At 46.3% G+C, this 26,328-nt stretch overlaps 1 protein-coding gene and 1 long non-coding RNA gene across 4 annotated transcripts in view; one reads left to right on the plus strand and one right to left on the minus strand.

Annotated features, from left to right (window-relative positions):
• Positions 1–26,328, minus strand: part of LOC309555764 — a 1,250,709-nt gene that overhangs the window by 980,955 nt on the left and 243,426 nt on the right. The gene's annotated exons all lie outside the window — the stretch shown is intronic.
• The window catches only part of VPS13B (vacuolar protein sorting 13 homolog B), a 1,502,642-nt gene that overhangs the window by 807,422 nt on the left and 668,892 nt on the right, over positions 1–26,328 (plus strand). The gene's annotated exons all lie outside the window — the stretch shown is intronic.

Raw genomic sequence — 26,328 nt, forward strand, 5'->3', positions numbered from 1 at the left:
GATCTGCTAATCGTAGGTGCAATGCTCTGCAGGCTCCAAAAAAGAAAAAAATACATAATAATAATACGCAAACACCTTTTCATTGCAGAAATATGTGTACATTTTTATTTTTTTTAAGACTCAGTACACCTTTTACATCAACTGGCCTAGGCAAGGTTTCTCTTACGTCCACCGACAGTCGCTGCCCACTCATACAGTCTTCACCAATGGGTATTGACTTCCTCTCCACAGGAGTAGCTAGGCATAAGACTTGTTAAAAACAAAAGCATTAACATAGACACACCCATGAGGGCTGTCCCACTGGTCAATACCCCCCTGCAGTAAGCAATCCCAACTCAGTTTGTCTTCTGCCTAGCTTTAGGAGTAGATAGGCTTCCCTGTGCTCGGGCTACAGTCTCAGCCTTCTAATCTTTTTTTGTGATTTTTAATTGCAAAAATGTTTTTTCTTTGCTTTACTAGCTGTTTATTTTGTCAGCTTTAGTTTAGTCGGATCTTTGGAAGAAGATGGATTTTGCGGAGCTGGGAATCGGACTGGTCGCCCTGGTTCTCCAGGGCAGAGGGTCAGATGGATCCCCAGCCCGCCATCGAGCGTTCAGCCATGTGTTCGCCCTGTCATTACGAACGACCCATCCCTGTTCGCAGGGATGCAGCCTGTGAGGTAGCTACCCCACTGGACTTTTATCTATATTCTGTGGTGTCCTGCGTTTTGGCTGACGGCATCCCCTGTCATCTGAGGGCAGCAGTTTTCTGTTTTTGATGAGAGGCGCCCCACGCCATCCGGTACAGGTAAGTACTCTCTGTGTGGGGCCTCTGTCTGGGGCTGGCAGTCCTGTGTGCTGTGGTATCCCCTCATGTCTGTGCGTTTGTTGGGGCTCCCTGATGCGATCCCTGTGGGGGTCTTTTTATTTTCACTGCTGGCGCTGTATGTGCTTGGGGGCCCCTCTCCTGTGTCACTTCGGTGTTTTGGAGGTGCAGACAGTGTGTGCGGCGGCCGCTGCGGGTTGAAAACCGCCGGTCTGCCATTTTGGGTGGGGGCAGCATGTCTGGCTTCACTATGGGCTTTTTACACAGTTTTCTATGTAGTGATTTTGGCGCCCTCCGGCGCCATCTTGTGTGTGGCAACAGATCGTTCTGTGCACATGTCGGCGGCCATCTTGCCGCAGCCTCCCATTACTTCCTATGGGCAGCCATTTTCCCTTAGCCTGCAGCTTATAGTTCAGTCTCTGGCGACCTCACTTCCTTTTCCTCTGGAGCAGCGATCGGTGTGGTAACACTCTGTGGGGCTCTGCAGACTGTCCTTTCCATATTCCTCTGTTTTATCCTTTCTGGCTCAGTTTTGTCCCTGCGGGGGGTCTGTGTACACAGTCTATTTAGCGGTGTGCTGCGGGGTCCGCGGCGCTCTTAAAGGGCCAGTACCTTGGGAAAATTTATTTTCTGCAATGGAATCTCAGGACAGCAAATTCCCTCCAGCCTTGGTGGGGGACCCCAGTTCTTCTGAATCCCCCGCCCTGACTAATTTGGCTGCTGTGGTGGCAACTTTAGTGTCCAACATGGAGGTGCTGATGACTGAATGGGCTGCTAGAAAAAGGTCTAAGATCTCTTTCTCTTCTGATCAGAAGGTGATGTGGTTGCTGTAGGTGGCGTGCCCCTTTCGGGGTCTCGCTCTTCTCAAGACCCGCTAGGGTCTGAGGGAGGGGCGGAGGTGGAGGGGGTAGATGATTCTCCCCCTGGGTCACCTGAAGAATGCGCAGCTATGGATCAGTTAATTATTTCTGTAAAGGAAACACTACATCTGGAGGATGAGCCCAATCCTCCGGGCATTGTGTCCTCTTTTGGTACACATAGGACCCGCAAGACGGCGCAGGTTTTTCCCTGCCCCGCTGAGTTTCATCACACGGTGAATGAACAATGGCGCAGCTTGAAACGCCCCTTCACGGTGCCAAAACGGTTTCAACTGCTGTACCCCTTTGCGTCTCCTACGGATTGGCGCTGGTGCGTGGCTCCCCAGGTGGATCACACTGTGGCCGTATTAAACAAGGCCACCCTGGTTCCCACTGAAGTTTCCCCGGTGTTCTGGGGTCCTACGGACAGGAGGTTGGAATCCCTTGCCCGCCATGCTTACATGGTGTCAGGTTCCATGCTAAAACCTATTTTCGCCTCTGTCATGGTGGCTCAGGCGGTGGCGGATTGGACTAAGGTGCTTAGACGCACTCTCGTGACTGATTCTGCCCCTCCTGCCACGCTGGAGATGGTGGACTAAATTCATCAAGGGGTCATGTATTTGTGCGATGCAGCCTTGAATGAGGCCCCTTTGGCTGCGCGCCTGTCCAGCGTCGAGGTGCTTAACCGTCGCCTGATCTGGTTGAAGAGCTGGTCGGCCGACCAGACATCACAGAAAACGGTGGCTGATTTTCCTTATGCGGGGTCTCGCCTTTTTGGGGAGGCCCTGGATACTTTGGTTAAAGGAGTCACTGGGAGCAAGAGCACTTTGTTGCCCCAGAATCCGAAAAACAAGTCTTTTCGCGGTAAGTGGGGTCCCGCCTTTAAACCTAATCAGGGGTCCTTTCGTGCCTTCAAGGCACAGAACAAGGGCAAACCTTCCAAGGGCCAAGGTGGCCAGAGAAAGTCTGGCCACGCCGGTGCGGCAAGTCAGTCCGCCTCTGCCTGAAGGGGCGCCCTCACCCATTTCAGGGGTGGGGGGACGTTTGCGCGGTTTCCTCCAACCTTGGCTGCTCCAAATTCTAGACAGGTGGGTTCGATACAAGATCGAATTCCTTTCGCGGACGGTGGACAGATTCTTTCCCTCAAATCTTCATTTGACCCCAGAGCTTTTACGAGACCTGCATTGGGCGGTGCTGGACCTCCTTGCCCAGGGGGTGGTTGTCCCGGTGCCTCATCTGGACAGATTTCGGGGGTTCTACTCGACTCTGTTCACTGTACCCAGAAAGGAGGGCAAGGTGCGTCCGATTCTGGACTTAAAAGCTCTGAACCGCTTCGTGCGAGTTAGAAAGTTCCGCATGGAATCTCTCCGTTTGGTGGTGGCCTCCCTGAGTCCAGGGGAATTCCTGGCTTCTATCGACCTGAAGGATGCGTACCTGCACTTCCCCATTTTGGAGGGTCATCAGAGGTACCTCCGATTCGCCATCGCGGAGGACCACTATCAGTTCGTAGCGTTACCTTTTGGTCTCGCTTCGGCTCCAAGGGTTTTTACCAAAATGCTGGCGCCTGTTGCGAGCACAGGGCACTGCGGTCTTGGGATATCTGGACGATCTCCTGTTAAGATCGAGTGCCAGCCAGAGCCTGTTGCACGAACTGTCAACAACGGTACAGACGCTCCAGGAGTTCGGTTGGACCATCAACGTTCAGAGGTCGACATTGTCTCCTTCGGTTCGTCTTCCCTATTTGGTAATGGTTCTGGACTCTGCTCAAGCAAAGGTGTTTCTGCCTGAGGACAAACTCCGGACCCTAGGTCCCTCAGGGACAGCAAAGTTTCGTCACTCCGTACCTGCATGCGGTCCCTGGGGTTGATGGTGTCGGCCTCCGAGGCGATACCATTTGCTCAGTTTCAGACGCGATCTCTCCAAGCGGAGATCCTGGCCAGGTGGGACAGACTGCCTCAGTGCCTGGATCTGAGTGTGTCGTTGAGTCGCCAGACCAGAATGGATCTTCTGTGGTGGCTTCAGTCCCCGGCTGTGTTGGAAGGGAAATCCTTCCGACCGTTACTGTGGACGGTAATTACCACGGATGCCAGCCTATCGGGCTGGGGTGGCGTCCTGGGCAACCTGTCTGCCCAGGGCACTTGGTCGGAGGAGGAGTCCTCCCTTCCAATCAACATATTGGAATTGAGAGCGATCAAACTTTGTCTCTTCCAGTGGTCGGATCGACTTCAGGGCCGTCCTGTACGGGTACAGATGGACAATGCCATCACGGGGGCTTACATCAACCACCAAGGGGGCACCAGGAGTGCCCGGGCGGCCCGGGAAGTGACCAGCATTCTGTCTTGGGCCGAGGCTCATGTCCCGGTGATTTCGGCAGTTCACATTACGGGTGTGGAGAATTGGCAGGCCGATTATCTGAGCCGCCAGACCCTGGACCAGGGGGAATGGTCCCTACACCCGGTGGTCTTTCAAATGCTTTGTGCGAAGTGGGGATCCCCAGATGTGGATCTGTTCGCGTCTCGGCTGAACAACAAGGTGGAAAGGTTTGTGGCGAGAACGCGGGATCCTCTGGCGGACGCCTCAGATGCGCTGGTGGCGCCTTGGCATCAGTATCGTCTGCTGTATGCCTTTCCTCCGATTCAGTTGTTATCCAGGTTCCTTTGCAGATTGGCATCGGAACCGACATTGGTGATTCTGGTGGCACCGGACTGGCCACACCGGTCCTGGTACCCGGACATCGTTCACCTAGTTGTCGAGCCCCCCTGGCGGCTCCCAATGCGGGAAGATCTTCTGTTTCAGGGACCGATCGTCCATCCTGCTTCACGGTCGCTGTCTTTAACGGCGTGGCTGTTGAAAGCCAGGTCCTGAGAGACAGGGGTCTCTCTTCAGAGGTCATTCCTACTTTAATTAAGGCTAGAAAAGCCTCGTCTGGTAAGATTTATTACCGTACATGGTAAGCTTTTTTTGCCTGGTGTGAGTCCAGGGGCTTTTCTCCTCATTCATACTTGGTGGCAAGAGTGTTGGCTTTCCTCCAGTCTGGTGTGGACCAGCGCCTTGCGTTGGCCACGATTAAGGGCCAGGTATCTGCACTGGCTGTTCTTTTCCAGTGCCCTGTGGCATCTCACTCTTTGATCCGCACCTTCATTCAAGGTGTGCATCACTTGGCCCCTCCTCGGAGGGCGCCTTTACCTCCATGGGACTTGAACCTGGTTCTGTCCGTACTACAGTGTCATCCCTTTGAGAACATTAGGGAGATCTCGTTGCCTCTGCTGTCTCAGAAGGTTGCCTTTCTGGTGGCGATTACTTTGGCTCGCAGAGTGTCGGAGTTGTCGGCGTTGTCTTGCCGCTCTCATTACCTGGTGGTTCACAAGGATAAGGTGGTCTTGCGACCTAACCCGTCCTTTCTTTCTAAGGTGGTTTCTGACTTTCACCTTAATGAGGACATTGTTCTACCTTCGCTCTGTGCGAAGCCCAAGCATCCTAAGGAGGTTGCCTTGCATTCCTTGGATGTTGTCAGGGCGATCAGGGTTTACCTGTCATCCACTGAATCCTTTCGGAAATCGGATTCTCTCTTTGTCCTTCCCGAGGGACCTCGGAAGGGTATGGCTGCGTCTGCGGCGACCGTTGCCAAATGGATCAGACAGACGATTGTTCAGGCCTATGCTTTGAAGGAACGGGTTCCACCCTTCCCGGCAAAGGCGCACTCCACCTGGTTGGTGAGTGCGTCCTGGGCTTTCCGACATCAGGCTTCGGTGGCCCAGGTGTGCAAGGCTGCGACTTGGTCGTCGGTGCACACCTTCTCAAAATTCTACAAAATTGATGTTCTGGCATCAGCTGATGCCTCCTTTGGCCGCAAAGTGCTATGTGCGGCAGTGCCTTAGGAGATCCTGTTTTTTTTGGGGGTCCCTGGCTGTTGGGGTTGTTTATCCCCTTGGTTATTTGCTTTCCTGGGTGGTTGCTCCTGTTGAGCCTTTTCTGTTGCCCAGAAGGTTCTCTTACTGTTCGTGTAAGGTTCCTTTCTCTGATGGGATACTGCCTTGCCTTTTTCTACGGTTGCGTCTCCCACCCCTTATGTCTACACTGCTTTGGGACATCCCATTGGTGAAGACTGTATGAATGGGTGGCGACTGTCGGAGGACGTAAGAGAAATGGAATTTTTGTACAATCTTACCGTAAAATTCCTTTCTCTGAGTCCTGCGACAGTCGCTGCCCCCGTCCCTCTTTTGGGGTTCTTGTACACTTACTGCTATGCTACCAAACTGAGTTGGGATGGCTTACGGCAGGGGGGTATTGACCAGTGGGACAGCCCCCATGGGTGTGTCTATGTTAATGCTTTTGTTTTTAACAGGTCTTATGCCTAGCTACTCCTGTGGAGAGGAAGTCAATACCCTTTGGTGAAGACTGTATGAGTTGGCGGCGACTGTCGGAGGACTCAGAGAAAGGAATTATACTGTAAGATTTTACAAAAATTCAGTTTTTCTATAGTCCTTTTCTGTCACCCATGAAGCCTGGCCGAAACACTCCCTATGTTTACATTCCTACGTCTTGACATATTTCTAAGACATGGGCTACAACAAAATGACCACTGACCACCCCCCCCCCCCTTCTTGGATTCTTGGAGGACACCTAAACTTATTTGTCCTTGAAGAAGAAGACTTGGTGGCCATTTTGTTGTAGACTATGATAAGAAGGTGCTATAGCATTGTTAGGAAACTGTTAGAATTAGCCAGGTAATAATAAGTTGTAAGTTCTACCTATTAGTTGAAAATTGTACATAAAACATATTTGTTTCATTTTTTTTTTAAGAATTAATTTACGTTTTAAACATTGTATATTTTTTGTAGCATCAAACGTAAATATTTTAAAAAATACTAAAACACTTTACGCATTTCCTTTAAGGAGGCACATTTCTGGTAGCCTGGATAAACAGAGGCAGGACAGAGTCTTCAGCTATGTGTATAATGTTAGTTACTCGTCTTTTTCTTTTAAGCCTGGTGGACTTTTGAAATTACTACAAGCAGAGACATTTGAAATTGTGCTTGCTGCCAGTGAGAAAAGCAGACACATGAAATTGGGGGCGATTCACCATCTCTGTTTTTTCCTGGTGACCTTTTCTCTGGCACAGAAAGTATTGGGAAATCCAACATTTTACAGCTGCCACATGATTATATGAGGGTAAATTTCTAATAGAAATGAGTGTTCTACTAGTGAGGAAAGAATGGAACGTTGAGGGAAATCTCCCCGACAGGACACGTACAAAAAAAAAAAAAATGGCAGTTGGTCTTAACCACTTTTTACTCTAACCACAAACTAAAATAAAATGCTGGCTTTATACACATACTGTTCTTATTTCATGCACTTTGATAAAAAGGCTATAAGTTCTTATGAGCTTACCTGTCTAATTCCAGTGGTAAGAAGCAAAACTGAAACATTCTGTAAACATAATTGTCTGGTTGAAAAAAAAAGACACAAGTCCATCCAGGTCATCCCATAAGTGTATTAGGATAAGTGAAACAAATATACATACCCCCCCCCCTTTATGGTACTTTTAAGGCAGATATGACAATCGTGTATTTCAATAAAAGGTTAGTGTGCCACATTTGTTGCAAAAGATCGACAGAGTATACAAACAGACACACAAAAACCCCTGCCCTCTGTTCAGTCCTGCCACCCCTCCTGCAATCTGCCTTGCTATGCTATGGTAGGACTGTGAAAGAGAGTCTTTGATTGTCAGGGGGCTGTGATATAATGGGAGGGCTGTGATATAAGAAGGGGGAGGAATGCGATTGCAAGTAGATCCGGTATGTAAATAGGGGGACTGAGACACCGATGTATAAAATGGGGGGATGTAATGTGAAGGGAGTCTTTTATATAATGATGGGGGACTAAGGACATGAATGTGAAGGAAAGGGGGATGAGATGTGAAGTGGAAAATGAGGACACTGATGTAAGGGGGAGACTGTGATGTAAAGGAGAGGAAGCTGTGATATGAGAGATCTGGGTCATAGCACAAACATGAAATTTAGACTTATGACTGAAGAATATTTAACTGACTGGCCTTCCGTATGTTTTAATTTCGTACCCCCTGGAGTATATGATAGTGTCAAGATTGTCAGAAAAATGAGCAGGGCTTTTTAAGAATTTTTATTACTTGACCATTTGTCCTGGCAGCCATTTTTTATACAGCTGCATGCCATAACTTTGTATCAATAAAGATGTATTATGTTACAGTAAAGAAGAAAAGCACAGTCATCTGTTTTCCCCTGATACAGAAATCTTCCACATGTGTGATTCACCAGCCTGTGGTCTGGGATAGGGAGGGTTTTATGATTATGTGGACATGAATTCCCATATTAGCTGACTCTCCAGCACCTTTTTTCCGGAGTCACAGCCAGCAGCGCACAGCAGTGAATTGCTTTCCTTTCTGTCTTGCAGAATATCAGGTGTGAAGTTGTTTCCAGCTGTGCTAGGTGTACTTTACCACGCCAGTCTTAGAATGTGTGATATCACATTAGCTGTAATAGAAGATGGCAGGCAGCTTTTAAAATTGGGGTGTGGGGGGTAATCATTTCCTCAGGTTTGGTTTGGAAAAACGATTGGAGCTCATTTATAATTCTGTTGAGCCAGAGCGTGTACTTTAGCCAATATCAATTTATAAATGTTTGCTTCAATTTGCAATGTGGCTGGTTGCCATGGGCAAGATAACTTTACTATGTGGATCACTTGAAATTTAAAGGGAGCCTATCATAATAGATTTAAAAGATCTGCAATTGCTGACTTGTTTATGAAGGTGCAAGCTTCAAGGCTTTTATCCCCATCGCCCCTTGCATCACCACTTGGTGGGCCATTGTCCAGGAATAAACCCCTGATGGGCATATATGCTTGTAATAGATCAGTGACTCTGCAAGTTCTGATTGAGGGATAAGAACAACAACCCTGGAGCTTGAACCTTCAAAACAACTCTCAGCTATGACAGTTCTGAATATTTATTTCTTTACTCTTTTCTTTAAACTATATTCAAGCTATGCTAGCTTAGTTGTAAAGATTCAGATCCAGAAAAAAAAAAGATCACGCATTGTGTCCACTAAAAATATTTTTTCTTTATGTCATATCAGCACTGGATAAAAGATAAAGCTTTGTAGTTTTTTGGTGGGCACAGGGTACCATCTCCCACTTTCCTTTGTTTGAATGATCTTGAGGCTGTACCAAGCCTAGATACCCACCTGTTGCTGAATTTGATTTGTATGGACCGATCAAGGAAAGGTGCCATGTGATATAATGTACATATTAGTCAGAATGGGTTGCAGTGTCACTTTGGCCATGCTAAGTGTACAAAATCTTTATCACAGACAAACCCTAAAATGCAAAGAGAATGCAGCTAGGGGCTTGCGTTTTTAATCCAGGTACTTGCACCAGCCTGGGTAATGTGCTTATATGAAAACCCTTATTTCTTTCCCGAGTATTGGAGGAGAGATATTATCCCAACCTAATACCTCTCACATATTGATAGTGGATATCACAGATAAACAGAATGCCATAAAACAAAAATGTCTAGCAATACACATGAAAAACAGAGGGTTTAGTTGCACACATCTGCAAATATATGTGGAAGCCCCACTGCCACACCAAGGCTCCTTTGCTATGTGCGTTCCTAACTCTGTGTTTGAGAGTCTCCATTTTGAAGCATACTTTGTATAGCTGTGGATAAATCAAGGGCAAGTATGCCTGGAAGGAGCCCACCCCTCCTTAGAATCCTAAAGGATAAGTTCACCTTTAGGAGCAAGTTATACCTATATAGAGTGTAACATGGAACATGCTCCTTTGCACCTGCCTACCTGCCAGTGCTCCCTGCTCTCTGATACATGATCGGAGTTCCTCTCACTGCACCTGCTGTCACTTTTTGAAACAGTGTGGCTGTGTGGGTCTCCACCCAAAAAGCCGCGTCATTCATTCACAGTTTTCTGTGAATGAAAAAAACTACAAGTGTCGTCTGGCATTCGTCTGCATATTCCTAGTTCATTCATTCTTCCTCTAGCTTTGTAACTGAAAGCCTGTACAGGGATGCAAGTGAAAACTAGAGGAAGACTGTGCAGGAGCCTGACATTGCACTGAAGATCTGCTGATTGAGGGTGCAATGCTTTGCAAGGTCCAGTAAAAAAACGCTCTTTTTACATCCCTTGCACGAGTGTATGCTGTAGTACACCCATGTGAGCGAGGCTTAATTCTCTTACTAGATCTACAAAGAATAAGCTAAAATATAATCCCTGGATTCATAAAGACTGGTGCAGGCGGATTTTGCACAAGTGTGTCTGATGCATACTAAAACTGGTGAAGGATGCGGCAGATTCATGTACCTGTGCAGAACTTGTAGTTGAATTGGGCTCATGCTGCACCACTTTAAGAATGGACACAAGACACTTTAGCAAAATCAGTTTGAGCTAGTTTTTCTCTCTGTACGCCAAAAAAGAGTTGGCCTTAATTAGCTCCATTTTTACATTTGGCTCCATGCAACTTAATGTAAAAGTGGTGCATTTTAGAACTGAATTTGGTGCATAAGTCGCTGTCAGAGGTGTTGCAAATGCTTCATTTGTTTTGGCGCAATACATTAACAAGCGGGATTAACGTGAGAAAAGCGATGCGGTACCTTTACTGATTTCTTGTCCTCAGGGACAAAGCCTGCAAAGTGGCTACTTCGCTGGGATGTCTCAACTGCGGTACGCCACGTGTTGCTAGCGTCCTGTTCGGGTCATGGCACCCCCACCCAGAGTGGGAGGCTTCCTGTCTGAGTGGTACCCACGTTTTCGCTGGACCGGTGAGTACCATGCTACCCCCGTCTATGGCATTTTCTGTCAGGGGGTGTATGTGGGGCCTCTGTTATGGGGATGGCAGTCTATGTGGAGTCTGTGATATTCCCCTCATGTCTGTCAGTATGTTTCCCGTGTGTCCCTTCACGGTCCCCGTGGGGGCGCTATAGCGGTTCTGCCGCGGTGTGGGGTGGTTGTGGGGGTCCCTGAGTCCCTTGTGCAACGTTTCATGGGGGCCGCATCTGTGTAAAAACGTGGGGCGGCCATTTCGGGTGTGGGCAGCCTGTTTGGCCTCATTGTGAGGGCAGGAGCCATTTTCTGTAATGCTTTGGCGCCCTTTCGGGTGCCATCTTTAGTGTGGGCAATGTGTTTCCTCATGTGCTCGGCAGCCATTTTCTCTGAGCCTCCCCCATAGACTTACTTTGGCAGCCATTTTCTTGTGGCTCACACCAATGTTCGGCCTCTAGTGGCGTTACATCATTTCCTCTTTCCAAGCACACAGATCGAGCTGGCAGCGTGGGTACAGTATAGACACACTTCCGGGTGCTTTTTTGCTATTTTTTCTGGTTTATATCTCTGCTGGCAGTTATTATCTTTCAGTGCTAGGCTAGTCACTCATTGCGGTGGGAACCGCCGCTATCGCCGATTTAAAGGGCCAGCGCCATTTAATCTCTAAGTGTTTCTGATGGAGTCCCAGGATAGCAAATTCCCCTCATCTCTGGTGGAGGGTTCAGGTACTCCTGAATCCTCTGCAATAGTCTCACTTACTGCTGCACTTATGACTTTAGCGTCCAAAGTGGATCTGTTGATGTCTGAGCGGGCTTCTAGAAAAGGCCCAGGCTTTCTCAATCTTCTGATTCGGAGCTAGATATGGTTGCCACGGACAGTGTACCCCCTGAGGGGTCTTAGTCCTCTCAGTCGGATGGGGGGGAGGAGGAGGTGGAGGATTCCCCCTTCGGGTCGGCCAGAGAACGCGCTGCAATGTCTGCGCTCATTAGCTCTGTTAAAGACACGCTACATTTAGAAGATGAGCCCCACCTGCCGGGTAAGCGGTCTTCCTTTGGGACCCGCAAAACCCAGAGGTCGGTTCAGGTGTTTCCCTGTCCCGCTGAGTTTCGCGAAACAGTGAACGAACAATGGCGCAATTTAAAGCGCAAATTTGTGGTGCCTAAGCGGTTTCAGTACCATTATCCCTTTGCTTCTCCGGTGGATTCGCGCTCGACTGTGGCCCCTAAGGTGGACCACACGGTGTCCAGGTTAAAAAAAAGCCACTCTGATGCCTGCGGAGGATTCTCTGGTGTTTAAGGACCCGGCGGATAGGCGGGAGGAGTCTCTTACCCGCCACTCCTATCTGGTGCCAGGTTCCTTGATGAAACCCGTGTTCGCCTCAGTAATGGTCTCTCAGGCTGTGGTGGAGTGGACTAAGGTCCTAAGACGCACCCTTGTGGCTGATTCCACCCCTCCTGCTACCCTGGAGATGGTGGACCAAATTATTCAGGCTATTTTATACCTGTGTGACGCGGCCTTGGATGAGGCCCCTTTAGTCTCACGCTTATCTGCAGTCACAGTGACGATCCGTCGCATCGTGTGGTTGAAAAGCTGGTAGGCCGACCAGTCTAACAAGAAGACGGTGTCTGACATCCCTTATGCAGGGAATCGCCTTTTTGGGGACTCCCTGGACAAATTGGTGAAGGGGATTACTGGGGGTAAAAGCACACTGCTGCCCCAGGTGTCCAGGGGCAAGTCTTTTTGTGGTAAGCTGGACCCTTCCTTTAAACCTAACCAGAGATCCTTTCGTGCCTTCAAGGCACAAGACAAGGGCAAAACCTTCAAGGCCTCTGGTGGCCAGAAGAAGCCTTGGGCGGGCAAGTCAAAAGCCGCCCACACTGGCACGGCAGCCCAGTCCGCCTCGACCCGAAGGGGCTCTCTCACCCGTTTCAGGGGTGGGGGGACGTCTGCGCTGTTTTCCCGAACCTTGGCTGGCCAAGATTCAGGACAGATGGGTTCAGGAACTCATTCAGTCAGGGTACAAGATCGAATTTTTATCACGCCCAGCAGACAGATTCTTTCCCTCAAATCTTCATTTGACCCCAGATAGTTTCCAAGATCTCCAACAGGCGGTTCGGGATCTCCTCGCCCAGGGGGTGATCGTCTCGGTGCCACATGGGGACAAGTAAGGAGGGCAAGGTGCGTCCAATTCTGGACCTAAAGTTTCTGAACCGCTTCGCATCGACCTCAAGGATGCGTATTTACACATCACCATCTACGTAGGTCATCAGAGGTACCTCCGAATCGCAATCGCGGAGGAGCACTATCAGTTTGTGGCATTGCCTTTTCGGTCTGGCTTCGGCTCCAAGGGTGTTTACCAAAGTGTTGGCTCCTGTCCTGGCCCTGTTGCAGGCGCAGGGGATTGCAATCCTTGGGTATCTGGACGATCTCCTGTTAAGGTAGAGTTCCAGTGCCGCTCTGTTGCACGATTTGTCAACCACAGTTCAGATGCTCCAGGAGTTCGGGTGGACCATCAATTTTCAGAAGTTGACATTGTCTCCTTCTGTTAGCCTCCCTTACCTGGGGATGGTTCTAGACTCCGCCCAGGCAAAAGTCTTCCTGCCGGAGGACAAACTCCGGACTCTGCAGAATGAGGTCAGGTCCCTCAGGGACAACGAGTCCTCATCGCTCAGGACCTGCATGCGGTCCCTGGGATTGATGGTGTCAGCCTTTGATACCATTTGCACAGTTCCACACACGATCTCTGCAAGCGGAGATTCTGGCCAGGTGGGACAGACGTCCTCATTCCTTGGAAAGGAGGATCTCTTTGAGCCACCAAGTCAGAACGGATCTTCTGTGGTGGCTCCAGTCTCCGGCTCTGATGGAAGGGAAATCCTTCCGGCCTCTGTTATGGACGGTGGTCACCACGGACGCCAGCCTGTCAGGCTGGGGTGGCGTTCTGGGCAATTTGTCTGCCCAGGGAACTTGGTCGGAGGAGGAATCCTCCCTACCGATAAATGTCTTGGAACTGCGAGCGATCAGACTATATTTGCTCGGTTGGTCGGATCATCTTCGGGGCCGCCTTGTGCGTGTTCAGTCGGACAACGCAACTGCTGGGGCTTACATATATCACCAAGGGGGCACCAGGAGTGTTCGGGCAGCCAAGGAAGTGGCCGAGATTCTGTCCTGGGCCAAGACGCAGGTCTCGGCGATTTCGACAGTTCACATTCCAGGAGTGGAGAACTGGCAGGCCGACTATCTGAGCCGTCAGACCCTGGACCAGGGGGAATGGTCCCTACACCCAGAGGTGTTTCAGATGCTGTGTGCGCGATGGGGGATCCCAAGACGTGGATCTGTTCGCGTCTCGTCTTTAACAACAAGGTGGAAAGGTTCATGGCAAGAACACTCTGGCAGACGCCTCGGACGCGTTGTTAGTGCCTTGGAATCGGTATCGCCTGATTTATGCTTTCCCCCCGATTCAGTTGTTGTCCAGGTTCCTTCACAGGTTGGTCTCGGAACCGAGGTTGGTGATTCTAGTGGCCCCGCACTGGCCGCGCCGGTCTTGGTACGTGGACATCATGCAACTGGTCATCGAGCCTCCCTGGCGGCTCCTATTACGAGACGATCTGCTGTCTCAGGGGCCAAACTTCCATCCTGCTTTACAGTCGCTGGCTTTAATGGCGTGGCTGTTGAAAGCCAGGTCTTGAGAGATCGGGGTCTCTCGTCGGCGGTCATTCCTACCCTACTCAAGGCTAGGAAGGCCTCGTCCGGTAAGATTTATTATCATACCTGGAAGGCTTATTTTGCATGGTGTGAATCGCAGGGTTTCCATCCTCGCTCCTTTTTGGTGGCGAGGGTGTTAGCCTTCCTGCAATCTGGTGTGGACTAGCGTCTTGGGCTGACCACTGTTAAGGGTCAGTTATCTGTGCTGACCATTCTTTTCCAGCGTCCATTGGTGTCTAATTCATTGATCCGCACCTTTATTCAAGGGGTGCGTCATCTGGCTCCCCCTAGGAAGGCACCCTTGCCTCCTTGGGACTTGAATTTGGTTCTGTCCATTTTGCAACATCCTCCATTTGAGAACATCCGGGAGATTCCGGATTGCGCTGTCACGGAAGGTCGCCTTTCTGGTGGCGATCACATCTGCTGGCAGAGTGTCGGAGTTGGCAGGCCTGTCTTGCCATTCACCTACCTGGTTGTTCATAGGGATAAGGTGGTCTTGCGACCTCATCAATCTTTCCTTCCAAAAGTGGTGTCCGATTTTCATCTCAACGAGGACGTTGTCTTGCCTTCGCTGTGTGCGAATCCTAAGCATCCTAAAGAGTTTGCCTTGCATTCCTTGGATGTAGTCTGGGGGATCAGGGTGTACCTGTCGTCTACTGAATTCTTCAGAAAGTCAGATTCTCTTTTCGTCCATCCTGAGGGACTTCGGAAGGGTATGGCTGTGTCTGCGGCAACCATTTCTAAATGGATCAGACAGACGATTGTACAGGCTTATTCGCTTAGGGAACGGGTTCCGCCCTTCCCTGTCACGGCGCACTCTACCAGAGCGGTGAGTCCGTCTTGGGCCTTCCGCCATCAGGCGTCGGTGTCCCAGGTGTGCAAAGCGACGACCTGGTCGTCCGTGCACACCTTTACAAAATTTTACAAACTTGATGTTTTGTCATCGGCAGATGCCTCTTTTGGCTGCAAAGTTCTGAGTGCGGCAGTGCCTTAGGGAAGACATGGCGTATTTTCGCCTGTCCCCTCCTGTTGGGGTTTTTTACCCCTTGATTATTTTGCTTTCCTGGGTTTGTTCGCTCCTGTTGAGCTTTCCTGTTACCCAGTTTTTTACCTTTCTGGTTCAGATAAGGTTCTTTTCTCTGACCTGGGTGCTGCGTTGCCTTTTAGACGGTTACGTTTCCCACCCCTCACATCTACACTGCTTTGGGACATCCCAGTAGTGAAGACTGTATGAGTGGGCGGCGACTGTCAGAGGACGTAAGAGAAAATAGAATTTTTGTAAGAACTTACCGTAAAATTATTTTCTGTGAGTCCTCTGGCAGTCGCTGCCCCCCACACCTCTTTTGGGGTTTATGGACTATCTACTGCTTGCTACCAAACTGAATTGGGGATGCTGCTAGCAGGGGGATATTGGACCAGAGGGACAGCCCCCTGTAGGTGTGTCTATGCAAAGTTTTTGTGAATGTTTCTAACAAAATCTTCTGCCTAGCTTACTCGTGTGGATAAGACCAATACCCAGTAGTGAAGACTGTATGAGTGGGCGGTGACTGTCAGAGGACTCAGAGAAAATAATCTTACGGTAAGTACTTACAAAAAATCTATTTTCCCTATCTTAAGGTGGTCATACACTGTACAATTGTATTGAACAATCTTCTCTGGCTAAATCATCAGACATGTAGCGCAATTATGAAGTCAGAAAGTTCACTGTCAATTTAACCACAGTTAGGTTCTCTGTAATCCCCTGCAGCTAAATTTCATGGAGCTCCTCACATGTGTTCTGGTAGGGTCTGCCTCCTGAAGTTTGTGCTATGTAATTTACTCTTTCCCTCTGCTTGATGTATCACCAGTCATATTAAAACTTTCAAGGCAGGGCGATTTAGTGGCTGTGCTTCCTAGCAACAACATATGTGAGAGGGATTAAGTTGGGATTGGTAATATCTCTCCTTCATTACTTGGTAAAGAAAGAAGGGTTTTCATACAACCACATTAACCAGGCGTTTGCATTACAACTGTACCTGGATGAAAAATGCAAGACCTTAGTTGCATTCTTTGTTTGCATTTCAGGGTTTCATGTCCAGCTTTGACTGATGGGCTGCTTTGGTAGAAAGTCACTGCAGCATATTGCTGAAATTCATTATATTACCGGAAGTATTGGGACGCTTGCCTTTACACGCACATGAACTTTGTGAGTTGGCCCACTTTTTGCAGCTATAACAGCTTCGACTCTTCTGGAGAGGCTGTTCACAAGGTTAGGAGTGTGTCTATGGGAATGTTTGGCCATTCTTGCAGGAAGCACATTTGTGAGGTCAGGCACTGATGTTTGAGAGAAGGCATGGCTCTCAGTCTCCGCTCTAATTCACCCCAAAGGTGTTCTATCGGGTTGAGGTCAGGACTTCATGTAGGTGAAGTTCCTCCACCCCAAATAAGCTCATCCATGTCTTTATGGACCTTGTTTTGTGCACTGGTGCTCAGTCATGTTGGAACAGGAAGGTGCCATCCCCAAACTGTTCCCACAAAGTTGGGAGCATGAAATTGCCCAAAATGCCTTGGTATACTGATGCATTAAGAGTTCCCTTCACTGAATCGAAGGGGCCAAGGCCAACCCCTGAAAAACAACCCCACACTATAATCCCCCCCTCCACCTAATAATTTGGACCGGTGCACAAAGCAAGGTCCATAAAGACATGGATGAGCAAGTTTGGGGTGGAGGAACTTGACTGGCCTCCACAGAGTCCTGACCTCAACCTGATGAGAATGCCTTTGGGATGAATTCGAGTGGAGACTGCGAGCCATGCCTTCTCATTTTGCGCCTGACCTCAAAAATGCGTTTCTGTAGGAATGGTCAAACATTCCCATAGACATACTCCAAAACCTTGTGGACAACCTTTCCAGAAGAGTTACAGCTCTTATAGCTGCAAAGGGTGGGTCAACTCAATATTGAACCCTAAAGACTAAAACTGGGATACTATTGAAGTTCATTTGCATAAGGCAGGTGTCCCAATACGTTTGGTAATATAGTGTATTCTTCAGAACGGTAATACATCAAGACAGTCTAATTTGCTAATGGAGCCCATCCAGCCAGGTGTAGTGTGTTAGCACAGGTATGGAAGCCCTGGCTTTCTTGTATCGAGGCTGCTTTCACATGCTTTTCCTTTGCTGCTGGAGAGCACAGTGCAGCACAAACATTTCCTGCCCAGGGCTGCTTAATTTGGCTGTGGCCTCGCTGTGAGCTGGCAGATTACCGAGCAAAGGGTGGGGCAAAGTGTTTGGGAAATTGCTTTTGGCAATTGAAAAATGAGCTGGTGCAATTTAATACAACACCATGAGACTAGAAAGCAAATGTAAAAACAATCGTTTTTCTAAGCACAGCGAACACATTTCTACCAGATTGTCAATAAGAAACCCACATGTTTGTTTCCAGGCAGTGGAAAATTGATGTTATATAGTAGATTAGGAACATTTTTCTTTCAATATATCTGTATAAATATATTTCGGTATTCTGTGTTTGGTTGTAATAAACGTGAGTACTATTTTTGTACCCAGTGGAATATTCCAATCTGTCAATCCTTGCAAAGTAAAAACCTGACAAAACACATGTTGAAACACATACTAATATAGAACTTTACGTATGAAAACTGGAGAAAATGGTCATTTCTGCCCACGGCAACCAATCATCCGTTGGCCTTTTATGAAACTGTACCCCCACTTCAATACACAATTTGTCTTTTTAGCAGTACCCTTCAATCAAGTTTATTGGGTTCAATTGTAGATTGATATGGTTATACTGATGCCTACATTAGCAGTTTAATTGTTTGCCTAATTAAAGTGGTATTAAACCCAAAACAAAAAAATGTATATATTTTAGTTTACCAACTCTTAGATTTGGGGACTGCAATAGTTTTTTCTTTTTTAGGCTTTTTTTTTACCTGGTGATCTGGTCAGTAAGCCTGTTATTTTTTAACTTTCTTTAACAGACACAGCGGTCCAATAAAAGTGGCAGCTAGAGAGACAAGCCATTTAACACTGACAGGGGCTCTTACAATGAACTGCTTTTATTAATTTACAGTAGGCAAAACCTTTATCCCAAAAGGAGGATGAAAATAGAAAAATTGTTAGCTGGAGTTATATAAATATCCAAAAGTTATAAATTGATTTACATTTTATTGAGTGAAATAAGTATTTGACCCCTTCGCAAAACGCGGCTTAGAACTTGGTGGCAAAACCCTTGTTGGCAATCACAGAGGTCAGACGTTTCTTGTAGTTGGCCACCAGGTTTGCACACATCCCAGGGGGGATTTTGTCCCACTCCTCTTTGCAGATCCTCTCCAAGTCATTAAGGTTTTGAAGCGGACGTTTGATAACTCAAACCTTCAGCTCCCTCTGCAAATTTTCTATGAGATTAATGTCTGGAGATTGCCTAGGCACCTCCAGGACTTTATTATGCTTCTTCTTGAGCCACTCTATTGTTGCCTTGGCCGTGTGTTTTGGGTCATTGTCATGCTAGAATACCCATCTACAACCCATTTTTAATTCCCCGGCTGAGGAAAGGAGGTTCTCACCCAAGATTTGACAGTACATGACCTCATCCATCATCCCTTTGATGCAGTGAAGTTGTCCTGTCCCCTTAGCAGGAAAACACCCTCAAAGCATAATGTTTCCAACTCCATGTTTGACGGTGGGGATGGTGTTCATGGGGACACAGGCAGCATTCCTCCTCCTCCAAACACGCTGAGTTGAGTTGATGCCAAAGAGCTTCATTTTTAGTCTCATCTGGCCACAACACTTTTACTCAGTACCTCTGAATCATTCAGATGTTCAAAAACATCAGACGGGCCTTTACCTGTGCTTTCTTGAGCAGGGGGACCTTGCGGGCGCTGCAGAATTTCAGTCCTTCGCGGCATAGTGTGTTACCAATAGTTTTCTTGGTGACTATTGTCCCAGCTGCCTGAAGATCATGGACAAGATTCTCCCGTGTAGTTTTGGCTGATTCCTTAACGTTTTAATGATCATTCCAACTCCACGAGGTGAAATCTTGCATGGATCCCCAGACCGAGGGAGACTGACAGTTTTTTTGTGTTTCTTCCATTCGCTAATAATCGCACCAACTGTTGTCACCCTCTCACCAAGCTGCTTGGCGATGGTCTTGTAGCCTATTCCAGCCTTGTGTAGGTCTACAATCTGACATCCTTGGACAGCTCTTTGGTCTTGGCCATGGTGGAGAGATTGGAATCTGATTGATTGCTTCTGTGGGCAGGTGTCTTTTATACAGGTAAGAAGCAAAGATTAGGAGCACTGCCTTTAAGAGAGTGCTCCTAATCTCTGCTCGTTACATGTATAGAAGACACATGGAAGCCTGGAATCTTACTGCTCGATAGGGGATCAAATACTTATTTTACACATTAATATGCAAATTAATTTATAACTTTTTTGAAATGCATTTTTCTGGTTATTTTCGTTGTTATTCTGTCTCTAACTGTTAAAATGAACCTACCAATAAAATTATAGACTGATCATTTCTTTGTCAGTGGGCAAATGTACAAAATCAGCAGGGGATCAAATACTTGTTTCCCTCACTGTAACACTACCCTCTTCCAAGATTGACAGTGCTGCTGTCCAAAGGTGTCTCAGTTGCTCCTCCATACACAGGAAGTATGTTACTGGCAGTATCACCAGGTGAAAATAAAAGGTATTAATATCGCTTTAGTAATCCCCAGAACTAAAACCTGTAACCCAATTCTGCTAATATCAGGTGTGATTTATGGGAGTGCTTTTTAACCTTTTCAGACAACAACATTTGATGGACCTCAAGTTTTTGTGTAGTATAAATTTTGTAACTGTTTTTTTTATTTTTTTTTACTCAAGATGAGGCTGTTTGCTCATAAACATGTAGACTTGTACAATACGAGGAAACAAATCTGGATGGATGTTAACTATCTGAATTGTTCTTCGACTATTTTCTATTGTCTGAACACCATTTTATGTCTATGTTCACATTTTAGTGGAGCAGATATTCTATACCCGTGGTCTCCACACTGGTCCACAGACCAGTTACTGCCCTTTGCTTTATTTTAGCCAGCCCCTGGGACACTATTCCTCCTTCTGACACGAACAATAAGGCACCTTTCCTTTCACTGACACCAACAGTGGGGCCAAATTCCTCCCACTTATGTGACCGACAGGGCACTATTTCTTCCGTTGACACAAGCAATGAGGTATAATTTCTCCTGCTGATATAAATGATGGTTACCTATTCCTCCTACTGACGCCAATTTAAGGTGCACTATTCCTCTCACTGACACCAACAATAGGGCACTATTCTTCCCACTGACACCAACGATGGGACACTATTCCTCCCACTAACACCAATGATGGAGCACTACCCCCCTCCCCCCCCCACTGACACCAACAATGGAGCACTATTGACACCAATAGTTCACTATTTCTTCCAATGACACCAAAAATGAGACACAGTTCCTCCCACTAATACCAACGATGGGGCACTATTCCTCCTACTTAGCACATGCACTTTTTTTTTTTTTTTTTTTTTTACTCTTACGGACCACCAAGCTTGAGGCATTGTTTATTACCACTGGTGCTGGGGCATTTTCTGCTTCCGCTGGTCACAATCTGGCTCCCCTAAAATTTGGGAAACAGTAAACTGGCCCTTTGTTTAGAAAGTTTGAAGACCCCTGTTCTATACAAAGTAGCCCAAATGCCTCACCCTCATGCTTCCCATTAAAGTCATGTACGTTAGTACAGATCTCAGACTAACAGTTGGGGTGGAAAGGTGTGTGGGCTCTCCAAGGTTTCTGCTGTAGAGTTTAGTGACTTGCCCATACCATGCAGTTATACTCTAAAGAGTTGGCACATGTGCATAATTGCACAACCCAGCAGCTCCTAGAACATCCCAGGGGGGGAAAACCCTCAGTGTGCTGATCTAAAGTCGATATTTAGAAAAATGTTATGGTTAAGAGAGGGAGCCAGCGGCACCACATCCCCAATAGTACGTACAAAGAAACAAAAAATTATTGGGGATTTTGAAATGCCATTATCAACAATACATTAAAAGTGGAGTTCCACCCTATTTTTATACTTACCTCCATCTTCTCGCTCCGGGTCACCTGAAAAAGAAATGGATAATCGCATATTTTTTTTTTTTTTACTTACCTCGTAGCGAAGAAAATATACTTACCTTACTTCCTTCTTCCTCCTTCCTCGGCCGCGGCCCGTCGTCACTTCCTGGCTATGCAATGATTCCTGGGAGCTGAACGTCATAGCTCCCAGGAATCATTGCGCCTGCACCGGCCCGGACGTCAGTTCCGGGTCGCGCGTGTCATCCCCTTCTAAACAGCTTCTGGGCATGCCCAGAAGCTGTGGAGGGATGACGCGCGCGACCCGGAAGTGACGTCGGGGCCGGCGCAGAGCATCGTGGGACCAAAGAAGGCGGAAGAAGACGCCGAAGAGGACGCGCTGGCTTCAAGCTGCCCACATCTGAGATGGCAGCGCTGGACAAGACGTTTGCAAGGTAAGTATTTGTCCTAACAGGTAAGTGCAACCCGGGACAGATCAGAGGCTAGCCATTGTGGAATGCACTAGCCCTGACTGTCCCGGGGGTATTAAAAAAAAAAAAAAAAAATCCAGGGTGGAACTCCGCTTTAAGTATAAATATTATGGCTATCCTCAGTGCTCCTCCTGTAGCTTGCCTATACCACTTTTTAGGCCTTTGTGGGTTGTTGCAGTTGTATGGACCAGGCTACTCCTGACATTTGCTTTGTCTGAATTTTTTTTTTTCTATAATCACACCCCAATTCTATTTAATGCGTCATGTATGTTGGAATATAATCTCACGAGGAATCCATATTAAAAGCAATATATGCATCATTTGAATTGTGGATTATGTTGTTTAAAAATCTTTTTAGATGGTTTTAAAGTGTTTATGATTTTAAGGAAGTACTAAATAAAATTGTTACATTTTTCAAAAAATGTATTTATTGTTGATAGTTGGCACCTTAAAAATCCCAAGAATTTTTTGTTTTTGTATCTATAATCATGTACCTTATCTTTTTTGAGAAGGGAAAGAATGCATTTGAGGTTGCTTAGTTTATCAATTCTATGCCATTTTATTGTAGACATGGATGTTCACTTAGCATAATTATAACTACATTTGTATGGTCTCCTAAAACATGATAGCAGGAATTTTGTGAGCTGCTTCAAAAAGCCCTTAATGTTTTGTACTATTTTTTATTTTTTTTTAAAACTTAAATACCCACTGAGGCTAACATTTACAGCCGAACGCTACAGCGTATCATTTACCTCTGACTACCTGGAATTGTTATAATACTTTGCTTTTATTGCCATCTATGTTTAATGAGTAAACCAGCAGTGTTTATATTAGATTGTTATTGAATGTAAGCAAACTAATTCCACATAAATTGTATTTTATTTCATCGCTCTAAAGTAGGTTTTATAGCTGCAGAGAGCATAATATGAGAACATTGATCTGAAGTATTGTTGTAGCTGCTGCCATTAACAGGAGGGCAAGCTGTAGATCTTTCAGTGTGTTGTATACTGCATGATTTATCTCTATTGCCTGCTTAAAGGTATACTGCAGCATCTGAAATGAACATCATTCTAAAGGATTAGACCTGTAAAGGGCTGTAAATAAAATGCAATTACATTTACATTCTACCTTAGCAGAGGTTTAGGATAGAAATTTCCAGGTGTGATTATGTGTTGATTTACAGTATGAAGCACCAGCGTGCTTGATTATTTAAAGTGAGCCTATAACTAAAATTCAAACTTCACATGAATCGATAGACTGCAATTCAGCATTGCCAAAGCACATGATTTTTTTTTAATGTTTAAGCAATTTCTTTATTAAGGCTTGTTTACAAAAGAAAATAGAAATTGTGCGTGACATAACAAAGCAAAGCCTGACCCAAATTGTTACATAAGCGTGGTCCTGAAAATTCCATAGCTTTACAGATGCCAGTAGTGTGTACTTATGCAAAATCAAGCTCTAACATCAAGGTGCAATTACAATATACTGTACGTGGTTAGTAGTGTACGGTATTCCAGAGATATATGGTAAAAGACACAGACATTGACTACCAAGGCATTGATTGAGTGCCTTTTCAGTTGCAAATACTACAAAGTACCTTTATGGTTGGGCTAAACCCATATAAGAAATAGGGGGGGGGGGTCTCCATACACCGCAATTAAAACCCACCTAGTTGGTTGGGTGTTTATAAACAGGTTGTGAGTGTTCCAGCCAGTGTTCCCAGATTTTATATTTAGAGAGGCAACCTCTATGTATGTAAACTATTTTTTTGTAGGGTAGGGTATTATTGATTTCTACCAACTAGAATTGAAATGTGTGAGAGAGTGCTATTACTTTTTTCGCACTAAATAGGGGTTCATGCAAGAACATTGTCATGTACTTGTCAGCATCTGGGTCACGAAAGAGCACTGTTTGTGGTTTAGAGTCAATGTGGTATTTAGAAACCTTACCACTTGGAGCCAAAAACCCTGGATTTTGGTAAAGGCCCTTATTAGATAATAAAATGTTCCAGGGGCATTGGAGTATAGCAGGCATTGTGGGCTATGGATTGGTCAATACCTGGTTATGCAGATAGGGATCAGGTATGCCCAGGCAGAATATAAAATGGGAGGAAACTGATTTACAATTACCCATGATTCCTGCCCATTCTGCATCCCCCCCCCCCCCCCAAAAAAAAAAAAAAAAAAAAAAAACTGTTTCCCAGCAAATTTTAACCTAGTAGACTATTTAGTGGCAGATGGTGTGAGGAAGATATTGAAGAAGGTAGAAATCAGTTTTTTGGGGTCAATGCTGTAGACAACCTCTAAGAGTGAGACCGGTGTTAGCACTGGGAACTGGGTACAGAGGTAGTGGCATTGGGAATATCAAACAAACATAAAGTTAGGGAGTGAAAACTCCTTGAACTCTTAAAAGGTTTTGGGTCCAACTGGAGATAACACATGGTTTTGGTAGATAACCCCCTTACAAGATCTGGGTTTGGTGGAGTGAGGAGCTCAAGTAGGATGTTGTTGAACCAAAGTGTAATATGGGTGTGAAATGTGGGGATATTCAATATGGCCATTGCCAATTCTACAGACATGTTGATGGTGATAGACCAAACATGTTAGGCAACAGCTGATCCTTGCACCCCTCGTAGTATGACCTGTAGGGAATGGGTGGTGGGCTGTGGGTGGGCAGACTAAGGTCTGATAGAGTGGCTTGTCTAGTTTATCCAAATGATAAAAATTAGACAGTTGAGCTGCTAGGTAATAGCCATACAGGGGAAAGGCAGTTCCCCCTAGATTTGTTGAGTTTTTAAGTTTGACAGGATCATTTATGCCTGCTATTGCCCCAAACAAAAGTTTTGAAGGTAAAGTCCATGATTTTGAAAAAATAATGAATTGTTAAGTAAATGGGGGATGAGTGTCATAGGATACGTAGAATTGTGGGTAGTAATACAATTTTAATTCGGTTTATCCTACCCATAACCCCCAAGGAATGTCTCAAAATGAAGAAATGTCATCAGCACACCAAGGATTCCTCGAAAGGGTCCAAAATTTTATTCCGTGGTCACATAATGTACAGCAACGTTTCGGAGTCATGCAGAGCCCCTTCGTCAGGCATGTGACTCCTGCCTGATGAAGGGGCCCTGCATGGCTCCGAAACTTTGCTGTACGTTATGTGGCCATGGAATAAAGTTTTGGACCCTTTCGAGGAATCCTTGGTGTGCTGATGACATTTCTTCACTTTGAATATCCACGGTTTCCAACCTATGGTCATTACAGCACCCAACATCATTGAACAGCTGGTTACCTTGAATGTGTTCATGGGGAATATTGTGTTTGGATTTGACCCAAGGAAAGTCTGACTCATGCTTGCCTTTTAGTTTTATATAGGGCGTATAGGGGCTCCGCATTTAGAAGCACACAAGTGATGCGTACCTCTAGATATTGTATCAAGTTAACCCTGGCAAGAGGGAGAGAGGCCTATTCTGAAAAGGAAGGGAAACAGTATAGAAGGAGTTTCTGGAATTTGTCCTAATTCATTCTTAAACCAGAGTGTTCCCCAACTTGCTCTGTGATGTGTAGTGCAGCTGACAATAAGGGGCCTGGGCCCTCTAAGTATAGGAGCATGTCTTTTGCATATAGGCCTCCTGGTTTCTACTAGTTGTTTAACTCGCAGACTGCATATGTCAGGATAGGACATGATTGAGATTGCCAGTGACTCTGTAGGCAAAGTGTATAGGAGTGGAGAGAGTGGGCAACCCTGGCAGGTTTCCCCTGGGGCAACTCAAGGTGTTGGAGACCCAGCCATTCACCAATACTCAGGCTACCGGTGCCTGATACAGTAGTTGCAACCATTGAAGAAAATTAGGACAGAAAACCAAAACATTTTAGATGCCCAGAGGTAGCACCATTCCAGTAAAAACCATTGGCCGCATCCAACGCCACCAGCACCCTTGTACCAATATGAACTTGGCTGGCTAAAAGGTTCATGAATATTTGTTAAATATTAAGTGCAGTGTTTTTACAAGGCATGAAACGTGTTGATTAGAGAGAGATTTACCTAATTAAGGCTAGCACTTTTGCAAAAACTTTTATATCCACCTGAAGTAGTGAAATCCGTCTATACGATTCCAGACACTGGATTTTTACCAGGTTTAGGGATAATTATCATAAAAGCTTCTCTCATTGAGGATGGAAGGGTTGTGGATTCAAATAAAATATTGAACAGATCGAATAATTTGGGAACCAATGTTTTGTGATATTGAGTGTAAAATTCGAGAGGTAGTCCATCAGAGGTGGGATGCTTGGAGGTGGCAAATTGTGATACAGGCACGGCGATTTTGTCAGTGGTCAGTGTAGCCTTAGGAAGAGCCACCTGTTTAACATTCTATTTTGGGGGACTCTGTATGTTGCAGAAAGGCTTGCGTTTCAGAGGCAGAATGTACAGCCATGGAGGAATACAGATTATGTGGAGTTTATAGAATTGTGCAGTCACTAGCTCTTGGTTGGTGGGGGCTTGCAAGATGACAACTACAGGTAACTTTGAATCGAGATGTGCTAGATAAGCAAGACATTTGCCTGCGTTTCTCCATGCTCAAATGTCAGTTGCT

Source organism: Pelophylax lessonae, assembly GCF_965119305.1.
Source record: "Pelophylax lessonae genome assembly, chromosome: 5".
NCBI classification, from domain to species: Eukaryota; Metazoa; Chordata; class Amphibia; order Anura; family Ranidae; genus Pelophylax; species Pelophylax lessonae.